Source organism: Chenopodium album, chromosome 16, assembly GCF_948465745.1.
Source record: "Chenopodium album chromosome 16, dcCheAlbu1.1, whole genome shotgun sequence".
Lineage (NCBI taxonomy): Eukaryota > Viridiplantae > Streptophyta > Magnoliopsida > Caryophyllales > Amaranthaceae > Chenopodium > Chenopodium album.
The window spans coordinates 12,452,844-12,465,394 of record NC_137849.1 but is presented as its reverse complement, the minus strand read 5'-3'; the positions used below and the strand labels follow the sequence as shown (position 1 = coordinate 12,465,394).

Here is a 12,551-nt window from a genome sequence, read left to right as displayed (position 1 = left end):
TACACTAGTCTTTTTTCCATAAAAAATGCACTTTGACAACATCAAAATAATTCAAGCAACGCTCTTTTCGAGTTTGGGGCACATAAATTCTTAAATGACGTTGAGAATGACTAGAGCAACAAGCAGCTCAGAAGACTGAAGTCTGTAACAAATTTGGAATGATCAATCTTGGGGTACTCGCCGACATCCAAAAAATCCAAGAACATCAATTCACAAAAATATGAATCAAATGATGGAATGGCAGAAAGTAAAAGATGTTTAATACGAAGTAGTTAATTTAGCTTTCAGCTCATGATTCATTACACAGCAACAAATTCGCAGTCTGAAGTATTTACACTGCTATCAGTCAAGTTCAGAAAACATGGAAACGTTTATTTGTGGATTGCATATTAGGGTAATTACTTTTCATAAGCAGTTGCAAACTTTGAAAATATATAGACAATCGACTTAGTTACAAAGGGGCAATATATAAGATTATTGCAAATAATTCCACCGTCTTACATGCTGAATCTGCTTCTGTCCATGCAGGAATTCATTAAACATTATAACCCAAGGCAATGAATTGGTTAAAAGTCCACTAGGAAAAAGAAAAAAAAAAAAATTATTCCTAGATTTTTCACCAAGGTAAAGATGGTGCTAGGACATAACTAACACTTTGAAATGTTCATTAACCAACTATTTTATCAGATTATTCAGAAATTAATAGCCAGGGGCTTATCACTTCTGGAGTTACATCTAGAAAAATGGAGATTACAATCGGTCATCGTTTCTGATAAAATACAGATATATTCGAAGAAAAGTGAAGATTCCTTACCCTCGAGTCCATCCCTACTTACCCTATCACTACCAGCTAGATTATTGCATGGGCTTCCTCCAATAATCAAATCAAAGCCCCCAAATTTGTTTATCAGCTGCTCCAACCTATCACTAGTCAGCTGCTGCACATCAACAATATCAATCAAATACCTTTTTGGTTAGTTTGTTCCCACCAACTCCTTTGAATATTTCTATTCACTTCAGCAAGTTCAACTGACACTACAAATTTTAATGGTATTCCCAAACGGTAAAGAGCAACTTCAGCACCTCCAATTCCAGAAAAAACAGAAAGCACTTTGATTCCACCTGGGAACAAATCTTTTAGGACTGAGAGGTGGTACGCAACTGTATCAACCTGAAGTAGGAAAAACAATTAAAATAAGACTCTTCACTATCAGGGCATCTACAGAATAATATTGAAGCTAGCAAATTCTGTCATACCTGAAATGAGTTGCCAAGTGACTTAAATCTATCGGTCCTGCTTATTCCTCCTCCCCTAGTGTGGTTTCTAGGAAATCCTAACATTTCTACTTCATCAGGTTCAAGAGGGGCAACCTTATTTCTGCCAACCCAAACCAAATTCCATTTTCTACATTCATCGAGAACATACTTCTTCACATGGTCTGGAGGGTCACCCTCATAATCTTCAAGTGCCTTGCGGAGTCTCTCCGTCAGCTTTGCACTACCAATTGCAGTTTGCAAACAGTTAAGCTTTGTTCTTGGGTCCCAATCTGGCCACCATTTCCTAGTCAAGGGAAATGCTACATTGATGGTGCGAGGGGGAAGAGGAAGAAGAGGGAATCAATTTTCCACTGGAAGATTGTGAATATATCATCTCTTCCTTGCAGCAGCACAGAAGTACTTTGAATCAACAAATTCAGGTTGAACATCATACAAAAAGCGAGAGATAGTGTCCCAAACTCCTTTGGGGGCAAGAGCTACATTTTCATAATAGAAGTATGGAGGAGCTATGGCTGCCTCTGGTAGTGTTCTACGAAAAGGAAGACATGGCTCGGTAGGAACTCCAAAACCTATCATTGGTTTGGGGAGGCGAATTGGCTCATCATCCTCGAAAAGTCCTTTTTGCTTTTTCTTCCTCATCTCATACTCTAGCAACTTCCTCTTCTTATGTTTAGCATAATCACTTTAAAGCTGCTTGAAACAAAAAAAAGGCATGATAGATAGTGAGCGTAATACAATTAAAATAGAATGGAAATCAGCATAACTAACAGCAGTAGATACAATTGTGAAATACTGGCATCAGGTAGATACTTCAAGGGTGAGCAAAAATTCGGGGTACCCTAAATCAGAACCGAAATCTGTATTGAACCACAGATTCTGGTTCCGGTCAGGAACCTGTAGGGTAGGAACCTGTAGGGTACATTGTAACCTGGTAAAAAAATATCACATAAGCCTAAATCATTTACCAATTCAAGCCCAATTGTTTTAAAAAAAAAAGTAAAAATAACAACTTTAAATATATGTATTAAATTTGCTAAACAGCTACTTTTGGTTTGTTGTATTAGCTAGTTGTAAATTTGTGACCATCCTAATTTTTTTTTAAATAATTTTGCAAAAAGTACGAAGTATAATAATAGACAGGGTACCATAAACCAGAACTGCAGGTTCCAATTCCGATTCACATTTCTGATTCCGGTTCACATTTAGAGGAACATGTTGCAACAATTTCCGGTTCTGAGAATTCTAATAGGGCACCGTGTTATGCTCACCCTTAGATTAGGGATGTCAATTTAGATGATCGGATTGGGTTCGGTGAGGTCGGGTCGAGTCAATTTTTAAATTTGAGTTATGCTGAATTATTGTGTCCATGCGAGTCCAAATCTAAATCGGATACTTTTCAGGTCGGGTGTGGTTTTGACACCTCTATCCTAGATACTATAATATTAATCAATGTGATATGAACATTCTAAGGGGTTACAAACACCACCTTTGGTTTAGCTGGTGGATCTACGTATGTAGCATCTGATGCCCTTGCCATTTGAGCAGCGCATAAAAAGTCAGCTAACTCTTCAAGAGAGGATTCTGGGCCTGTATATGAAGAGGAAATGATCAGCAAAAGCGTGTGCAAAAGAAACAAGCTATGGTGAACCAAAGAAACAAGCTATGGACTATGGTACATCACAATACATAATCTCACTATGACTTATAAATGGATGAAAGGGGGAAATAAAAAAACAAAAGAACTAAAAAGTAAGGAGAAGAACCAACTACGGTGTCACAACCATTTGAGAGCTCTACATACCACATCTCTCTATAGCTATTTTGACTTCTTCCACAGGATAACCCATGTCAGCCAAAAACAACAATTTCTGATCCTTCTCTGACAAAGAGCCAGATGTTTCCTGCAATTGACAAACATGCGGTTAAAATGGAAAGCTGTGACTATTTACAATCTATAGGATTTTAAGAAAGAGAAGGTAAGCAAAATAATTCAACAAAATATGCCCTGGAATTCGTGACATTATATACCAGTCATCGTGATTATAGATGAGTAGAGGGAATTTCAAGAAATGTATTCCTAGGGAACTGAAGAATGCTGGTAAAGAAGTGAATACAAGAGTCACCTCCATTCCAAGACAGCTATCTGAATCAGATAAATCATCAGGAATATTTTCGTCATAATCTGAGGACCAGAAGTCAGAATCTGCGTCAATCTTCTGATCAGAGTAGCCATTATTAGTCTGACAAATCTCCATTTTGCTCTGTTGCTGAAGATTTTTCAATATCTAGCGCATCAGAGGGAGAGCTTTCCAAGGCCTATAAATCAATGACAGCGAGTAATTAAAAAGTATGCTTGATTGATTGATTGATTGATTAAATCAAGATGTACAGTATGCTCGGTCTAGGCGAATTGCCTAAACTTTAACATTAGTACACTCAAAGAACTTCAACGTGCCTAACGTTATTTAAATACACTGCCTTGACATCAGATATTATAAAATTATATCCAGCAAACAACTAACTAATTTTTATTTTTAGCCAACCAATGTTTATGAACTGTATTGTTTTCCTTTGCTAAAGTTTTCTCAAACCTTTATGTTTTCTACTTCAACGTTTTAACCACTCTTTAAAATCTTTCTTGAATTTTATTCTTGATTCTCTTTTAAAACTCCCCTAATTTTTCTTAAATGCTCTGTCGTTTACTCATTTTACTCACCTTTTTTCAAACTCCTTTAAATGATGATTTTGTTGTGTCATTTTCTTTATATCGTACAATTCCCTATGACGATTCATGTTAGCTGACCCCAAATCATTTTGGGACTAAGGCTTTGTTGTTGTTATTGTTGAAACAACTTGCTAGATAAAGAAATTTGGATTCTGAGGTCCAAAGAGGATAGTAAATTAATAAGGAATAGTTCTAGACTTCTAGATGTGTTAGCGTCTACATGATTATAAACACAAACACACATACAAAATAACTCCCTCACATCATTTAGCACACTGTCCTGACCTCAGATGTAATAGACGTAAATCCACAAAACAACATGCTAAAGATAATTCTTGGCAATGTTTCTACACAACTTATTTGTTTAATTTGCAAATGCACAAATCCAATAAGGAAGGGAATGAGTTGGATGCATTTTTTATGAGGAATGCATATAATAACATTGCCAAACTCAGACCTCCAGCTTCCCAGATAGTAAATCAGAAGAATTATATGCAGGGTAGAAAATAAGCACGTACATGCAATCCTGCCTTGAAACTTATCATCAGTCCTGACATGTCCTCAGCATCGATATTCTATAAAGCTGAAATTAATTTACATATAAAGTCATGACAATGTCCTTGGCATAGATTTTTTCCCCTCGACCACCCTATCCATAATCCCCAAAAAGTTCACATCATTCTCAATCACCATCCTCCGAGTTTTCTAGTCTCCTTACCGGAGCCACGTTTGCTCCATTACGTGGCAACCTTACGCGATTTGGCCCTTTCTCAGCAGATTTAACCCCTATATTCTTTCTAATTATCTCACTCCTCAACCAATCCTTTCTTGGATGGCCACACATCTAACGCCACATTCACCTTAAAAACATGTCAATGTTTCACAGCCTAAAATCTGTACCATAAAACAATGTAGGCCTAATTGTGTTGTGGTGAATTCCATCAATCTATAGGGCATGCCAGCTTCACAAAATCAATAAAAACCTTTTAGCAATTTTCCACAACAACCAGGTTCCTTTGATTCAATGAGCAACATCTCCATCCAATCTCCCTCCTTTTTTAATGATAGACCCTGGACATTGGAAGAAACCAACAGCCATCCAAGGTGCCTCCCTGTTTCTAAATCCCACTGAACTTTAGAATTAATTGCCACACCTTCATTCGTTTCATTAATCAACACAAGATCACCCACAAGGCCACAAGCATTAGGCACCACGGTATATCATCTTGAACTGCTCATCAATTCGTCTATGGTTATGGAAAAAAAAGAAAAGGGCCAATGTATTACAATTGCATTAGGAAACTATTTTGCCTTCCAACATTGATTCATACACTCGTGCTAGCTTCCTCATACATGTCCTTAATGACGTGGTATATATATATACGGTATATCATCTTGAACTGCTCATCAATTCATCTATGGTTATGGAAAAAAAAGAAAAGGGCCAATGTATTACAATTGCATTAGGAAACTCTTTTGCCTTCCAACATTGATTCATACACTCGTGCTAGCTTCCTCATACATGTCCTTAATGACGTGGTATATATATATATATATATATATATATATATATATATATATATATATATATATATATCCACAAAATATCTTTTCCTAATAAAGCCCGCCTAAGTATCTATCTCCCTTGGTACTTAATCAAGGGTCCTTACCATATCATTGAAAACCATATGTAAATCCTTCTTTACGATGGTTCTCCATACGCTAACCTTGACAAAATGCAGGCAAAGTGTACAATGGTAATAGGTACAGGCTTTTGAGGAAAGACATCACAACGCCTCAATATGAAGTTGATAAGCAACACAAAGCGATAATAACCAGAAGTTCAGGATCAGCAAAACCAATAACCTTTATTCAGAAAAATCAGAATATCAATGTACAATTCATATTTTTTTAGTGTCATGAATAATTTTATATGTATTTTGTTTGGTTGGTTGTTTTTAAGAATCAAACTATGATTAAGAGACTAGTTTGTGGGTAAAATCAGGACATGAGAGTGTTTTCCTATTGTCCAAGTAGCGTATAACATTAATGCCCCTCAATATTTTCTAAATTTTTTAGACAGTTATTTTACAACTTTTATTTTTTTACTTCACAAAAACAATTTTAGAAGAAAAGAAAAGTACTAATAGAAGACTAGTTTGCTTCATAGAAACTAATATAAGGCGTACATCAAAACCTAATAAATATGATTAGTACATGATTTCAAATATCGAACTTCCCATTCCAATATGCTTCTAAAGAATATAACTGTTACACGCTGATGATACTCCTAGGAGTTCTAAGAAAGCAAGAGAAGCCCCACCAAGAGCAAATTAATTCAAAACCCTGACTACCAATGAGAGAAGCACAATTACCTTCCTCACACTTCAAGAATGATTGAAATTAAAGTTTCAATTCAACCTAAGAGCTAATCTCCATTAATTTGAAAACAGAGCAGGTTAGGCGTACATCAAAACCTAATAGATATGAATAGTACATGATTTCAAATGCCTAACTTCCCATTCCAATATGCTTCTAAGAATATAACTGTTACACAGTTATCTGTTCTACACTTGCTGATGATACTCGTAGGAGTTCTAGCAAAGCAAGAGAAGCACCACCAAGAGCAACTTAATTCAAAACCCTGACTACCATGGGAGAAGAAGCACAATTACCTTCCTCACACTTCAAGAATGATTGAAATTAAAGTTAGATTCAACCTAAGAGCAAATCTCCATTAATTTGGAATCAGAGCAGGTTCTACACCAAAAAGCCCAGCACTTCATGACAAATGATTTGCTTTGGTGCGGGACAGAAGTGCAATCCATGATTGCAAAATACCATTTTAGTGTAGTATGACATTATTCAAACACTTGTCCCTCACCACAATGGGATTAAAGCTTTGATTGATTGATTGATTGATTGTCCCTCACCACAACCAACCAATCTCTGAAAGCTTTGATTTCATTTTTGGTAGTTCATCTTAAACTTTAAGAATTGGCCAATAAATCATAACTATTTAAATTTCAACTGTGCCCAAGAAAATCTCTTTTATAATCATATTTACCACAAATGGTCCACTTATATTATATAATAATAACAATGTTCCTAAAAAATTGCTTTTTTCAGTATAGGTACGTCTTTTAGGAAAGGAGGAGGTAGCACACATGTCACGATTGTCTCGTTTCCAATTACTATTATAATTAGAGATTAACATTGAACATAACCAAAGTTAAAGATCAATATCCAAGCATTTGACATACATGATTAACATGAACACGGAATATTTAAAGACATGTTATTCCCATAAAATTACATGATTAGACATTGTTCATGCTATATTTTGTCCTGTTGGAAAAACCAAATACAGTATTCAACATCTGTTTTTTCTTCTAAGTCTAGAAGAGATAACCTATCCTTCTGTCAGAAACCCAATATTTTTAGAAAATTGGTAAATAAACTTTATTGATATTTACCATAATAAGGTTTATGGTCAATGTTCGAACCCAAAAATCAAAACCAACAATTAATAATGAAAAGAAGGGGTAATAGTCTAACAGAAAGTCAGAAACAAAATAGGTAGGGATGAAGCTAGTCAGTAACTAACCGAATATGTAAGAAGTGCATTTAGAATGGAGTCCATATTCCCTTCTCCTGCTCAAATCAAATTAAGACAATTCAGCAAGCTAAATGGCTCATGGAAACATGATTGAATAAGCCAAACAAAGGGGTAAAATTACCATTTTCTTCGATTGCTTTTGCAACCAAACTTTCTGAGAAACCTGCTCCAACAAAATGGCGAAACAATGTCGAGGAAGGCCCGGAAGAGGAGCTTCCCTTGAAACAGAGAGATTCCAAGCTTAGTTGACAGCAGACAATATTGCAAACAAGAACTTTAATAATAAAATGCGCCTGATCATGGGTACAAACTATGCATTTGTATTTGGGAAACCTTCAATTCTCTCAGAAAAGTGGGGCACAAATTCACAAAGAAGTAAAGCCTTATTGTCTATTAACAGTTCTTAATAGAAACATCACAAGAAAAACATGGAGAATTTATATACACGTTTGACCACTACAAGATAAGCAAAGTGAAAATATCTAATTGATAAGTTCCAGTCACATGATAAGTAGAGTGGAAAAGGCAAAATCTTTTAACCTTTGCACCTAAAATGAGTCCGTATCAATTGTAATGTGACCAAATCAAAGATGAGTCCGTATCTCTGAATATGTATTGTGACAATACTAGTCACCTTTGTTTTACAGGCTAACAGCATAAATTGTCATTTACTTGTGTATAATATTCTTTGAGAGGCCATATCTTTTACCATTAAAAACGGGATGCCTGATTCCAGATTCAATTTCCAAAGTTTCAAAATCAATGGGAAAAATATAGAAAAGCAGGAACCATAATCTGTAAAGGCTATTTTCCCAACAAAACATGATTTGAAAACAAAGAGGTTTATCTGAAAAAACCACACGGAAGTTGACAAATTTGGTGAAACATGAGGAAAGAACTATGAGTAGTATACATTCAAATGAAATCTAGATTCTAGAAGTTAAATTAAGCTAGTCTAGGATGGAGAGAATACGAAGAAAATTTATTACTCACCTCAGCAGTGCCATTAAACGCACTGAGAGTAGTCAAAGAAGAGCCTGTATCAAAAACTTCTTTCTCTTTTTCTACGTCATCATCACTACTCCAGCTAAAGTTTTCGCTTTCATTGTCTGTGAGGTTCCCAGTCTACATATTTTAACAGTACAATTAACAAACCATCGTAAGAAATGCAAATTCAATCAACACAAGAACTTGAGAACATAAACAAGACACCAGGTAAATGAAAAGAGAGCATCATATATTACCATCTTTCACATGACGAGATTTTCTGCGCATCAACACCTAATTTTTCACATTGCAGAAACAACATTACAATGTCATATATGCTAATTTACAGTATAATCAATATGCATTTATAAGAAGCACACACATTTGAAAAGGGTTAATTAGGGCCCAATATTTGAGCTCAATAGTATTTAAACAGGTTCAGAACAAGCTCGAAGCACAACGAGCCAGAAAAGTGAAGCTTGGCTAGGGCTCTAATAGCCTCAAAACTTTTCGGCTCGGCTCGTGAGCTCGATGACACTCGAAAAATGCAACACAACATCAAACTTTCACTCAATTATCAAATTAGGCTCAAAAAATGCAGCACATTGGCAACCAGTTTGACTCAATTATCAAATAAAGCTCCAAAATTCACATAAATTTTTTCTCGGTTAAGAACATCAAAGTAATTAGCACATGCAAAACTCAAATAACACAATCGCTAGTTATAATCTTCCATAAAATCAGTAATTGTAGCTAACGACTCAATAATTCAACATAGAAGAACCCTAAATTGAATGTACTGACAGTCAAATTTACGATTTTCTGAAAGTGAAACCTAGATTGTGAAATTGATCTTCGATGATATGATAAAATAAAATTATCTTACCTTAAAAGCAGCTTCAATGGAATAGAAAAAGCTTAGAAGCAGCTTCAACGGAGGAGAGAGAAAAATGCAGCTTAAGAGTGAGAAACTCCAAAGACGAAAACAAATGAAAAGGTAAGAGGTAGATTAATGACACGCGTATAACGTTAATAGTCATAATTCATTTTCATTTAAGTTTTGTTTTCCTCAAAATGCTCAATTTTTATGATTACTTTTATATTGAGTTTGGGTTATTATTGTTGCTTTTTTCACGGTCTCCAAATTGGGAATCTTCGGTAGTAATATCCTCGCGATTATATTTATTTTTACGTTGTACTATGTATTTATCAATGAAAATTCACGGTCAAAATTCATGAAATGAAAAAAATGATGAAGAAAACGATATACATAGCTTTTAGGGCTACATATAAGAAACAAAAATAATAATAATAATAATAATAATAATAATAATAATAATTACATTAATTACACTGATTTGCAAGTGATTTTGTCATATACTAAATGATTATTTTTAGCTCTTAGGGCTACATATAGCATTACCCATAAATAAAGATATGTGTCAAATAATTAGAGACAAAAGGATTGTACCAGAATAATTCTCGAAATATTCATTCTTTAATATTTAGATTTCTACCTTGTCAAAAGAAAATATTTGGATTTCTACACAACCTACATGATTTCATCTTTAATCTGTGCTTTCTTCGTTCTTAAATAATTGCAACTAGAATACACCCGTGTCATATCAATATGTAAAAGGAAACTTCTGAAAATATCTTATTGCTTGATTTATATTAATAGAAGATAATTTCCTCTTTTTCATGCGTAATCGGTGTGTTATCAAAAGTGTTATAAACATAATTATCTCTATTGAGATATCACGCGGTTGCTGATGTGGCACTCTAGGAACATTTGGAGTTTGATCTCCTCTTATTAACCTTACTTCCAAATAATAATACAGATGATACCATTTTGATAATTGATAAGTATCACATTAATTTTGATAGGTATAGACTACTCCGTACTTAATTGTACCTCATTTATAATGCTACAAATTTTATAGTCAAAGATCCTACAAATTATAAATAACTAGTTTTAGGCTCGGGCGATGGCCAGAATTATTGCATTAATTCCATGATTATTGAAATCTTTATTTATATTTAATTGTGATATAATGACATATAATATGGCAATAGCTTAGTGGCCAATACTATGGTTTTAAAACTTAAGGTTGTGGGTTCAAATCTTGTACCAAGTTATATTTTTAAGCACGTGAATGAAAAACTCAATTGATTGAGGAAGGTGCCACATGGCACCTAAACTTCTTTAGAAATGAATTATAGACTTTTTAGCACATGTTGAGAGAAAAGAACTACTTTCTCTATAGTACTTTCTAATTAAATATGAAAATACAATTTCCAAAAATCCATTATTTTCATATTTAATTAGGAAAAATCAATTAAACTGTTATGAAATTAAAGAGAAAGAGGGGGAAATAGAGGAGAGAATAGATCTATATTCATATTACTGAATGATGTGGAATACATATATATACATGTGATATAATTAGGGTTTCATTGTAAAATGATAATAAACCTAGTATATCTAAATCTAGAATATCCTAGAATTATCATAAGGGCATAATGGGCATCCACTAAATACATATATTATATAGCACTCCTCCTTGGATGACCATTATCGAATAGTGTGCCTCGTTAAAACCTTATTAGGAAAACCCAATGTGGGACAAAACTATAGTTAAGGAAAAAAGAGTGCAGCGCGTATTTTCTCCTCCTGATGAATGCATAATTTGAGATCTTCCAATGTAATAATCCAATGCCTTATATTAGTAACTTCACACTTGTAGGAGTTGTAGTTGAATAACATTCCTTGAACGTTGATCCTGCCTGATCAAATTTGAATCTTCAGTTCTTCATTGTGAGGCATCTTCATTCTTCATACTTATAAGAACAATCTATATGTTGCATTTACCACTATCTTATATGACATTTTTGTTTCAAGTTGCCTTATCATCAAAATTATTACCATCAAAATTATGCCTACTTCTGGAGGTCGTAAAAGTAGCTATTGATGATAATCAAATATTGATAATAATTTATGACAACTCGTGATATCTTGATATCATTATCTAAGCTTATATGAATTAGCAATAATATAACATAAGTAATTACTATATACTTTTACTCATGGTTCTTCTGGACCATAAGGAGATTATTCTTACAATAATATATCTCAATACTATTCTTCTTTTAGGCATTTTTAATTTTATACGAGAGTTCCCCAATTAATACAAAATCGATTAATTCTCACATGGTTGAATTTCATGTTGATATCTCAATAACTTAGTCACCAATATTCTCCATGAGTTTAATATCAACATTGTCATTTTTCTGAATATAGAATTTAAAGGGCTAGATATTTGAATACATTGTATGTAATTTTTTCGGGAACTTTTCATGCATGATACATAACATGCTATTGGACAGTCAACACATAAACTTTCATCACAATTATAAGCCCATCAGAGTATAAGTTTCTTCTTGTAAGTCTTCATCATAATTATAAACTCGTCATACCACAAACATTCACATATAACAAAATTGTTGTTGTATAGAACTAGTACTAATGCATGCAATGTGAGATGTAGAATTCATGATAACATATTCAACAAAAATATACAATGGGTAGTGCATCTAACAGCTTCTGACATATGCAATGAATAATCAATAACCTATGACTCATACATGCATATGAACATACATAGGACTCGAAATAATGTAAGACACTGTACGGTGTGAATTTAAATATTCATACTTCATAGGACTTCTGGTCCACGATAAACTTTTAATTATTAGCATTCATATTTCGTTGGACATCTTGTCCATGATAAGCTTCTAATTCATTATCTTAGTTTCATGTCGACATCAAAATGGACATATATTTCTGATCCCTTATTCACAAGTCCATTCCTTCTGCATATGCATATTATATATCTGTTTCATTATATACCGGTATCATATAATTCCTCAAGATACAATTTT

The 12,551-nt window shown here is 33.9% G+C and overlaps 1 pseudogene across 1 annotated transcript; it reads right to left on the bottom strand.

Annotated features, from left to right (window-relative positions):
- Positions 1–661: 661 nt before the first annotated feature.
- On the bottom strand, positions 662–9,624 carry LOC145584916 (DNA (cytosine-5)-methyltransferase DRM2-like; annotated as a pseudogene). The gene is made up of 10 exons (XR_014100448.1): positions 9,496–9,624; positions 8,867–8,903; positions 8,616–8,747; positions 7,744–7,840; positions 7,611–7,657; positions 3,402–3,594; positions 3,080–3,179; positions 2,765–2,865; positions 1,258–1,968; positions 662–1,171 (listed from the first exon to the last, which is right to left on the bottom strand). The product of XR_014100448.1 is annotated as a DNA (cytosine-5)-methyltransferase DRM2-like (transcript).
- Positions 9,625–12,551: the final 2,927 nt, after the last annotated feature.